The following is an 842-nucleotide window of genomic DNA, read 5'->3' as shown; positions in this document are numbered from 1 at the left end:
ACCCTTCCTCTTCCCCTTCCCCAGCCCCAGCCCCAGCCAAACCTCCCTCCTCAAACTCCAAGCAGTGACTTACTCTTGCTGTGCTGAGCAGCCCTTTATATATGGGCTGCTCCAGCAAGCCTGCTCCTGATTGGCTCTCCCAATAAGCCCTTTCCTGATAGGTCGGGTTCTGTGCAGCCTCTGCAGGCTGCATTAATCTTTCTCCTGTTTGGTTGGGGGCAGACACCTCCCCACACTTGGAAAATGGCAAATGAGAAGTTTAGAGCTGGTGGAAAGGTTACCATGACTGAGAACTGAGCCAAGATTGCTGTGACTGAAACACAGATCACTAACCACTGTATGATCACAGTGGCTGGCGGGAGAAGCACATGTTAGAAGCCCTCTGTCATCTCAGCTGTGGCTTTCTGTGCACGGAGAGCCAGACACCTCAAGGTCTGCAGGTCCTGAGGGAAATGTGGAACATCTGTACTTTATAATTTGCAGGTGTTGTCCTGGACCATCAAATGGAACAGTTGCAAACTTTTTTTTTAAGGCAGGCACCATGGCTTAGCTGGCTAAAGCACCTGTCTTGTAAACAAGAGATCCTGGGTTCAATTCCCAGTGGTGCCTTGTTGTATGGCTTTTGTCTCCTCTGCTCACATTTTCCTGTGTCTTCCTAGGAAACAGAAGAGACCTCCCTTTGTATCCAAGTCATTGCTTGCTAAGGAAAAGGCTTCTTTGGAGAGAAGCATTGGAAAGAATCAAATCATAAGCCTGGAGTTGATGAAAAGGCTGCTGTGACTGGCTTTACATGGTGGTTGCTTTGACTGCAATAGCTGCAACATGAGAGCCTGCGCCACACG

The 842-nt window shown here is 49.2% G+C and overlaps 1 non-coding gene across 1 annotated transcript; it reads left to right on the top strand.

Moving 5' to 3' along the window:
• Positions 1-535: 535 nt before the first annotated feature.
• Positions 536-609, top strand: TRNAT-UGU (transfer RNA threonine (anticodon UGU)). The gene has a single exon. It is a non-coding gene; the product is annotated as a tRNA-Thr (tRNA).
• Positions 610-842: the final 233 nt, after the last annotated feature.

The sequence above is a fragment of the Gopherus flavomarginatus genome, chromosome 23, assembly GCF_025201925.1.
Source record: "Gopherus flavomarginatus isolate rGopFla2 chromosome 23, rGopFla2.mat.asm, whole genome shotgun sequence".
Classification (NCBI taxonomy): domain Eukaryota; kingdom Metazoa; phylum Chordata; order Testudines; family Testudinidae; genus Gopherus; species Gopherus flavomarginatus.
This window is presented reverse-complemented; position numbering and strand designations above follow the sequence as displayed.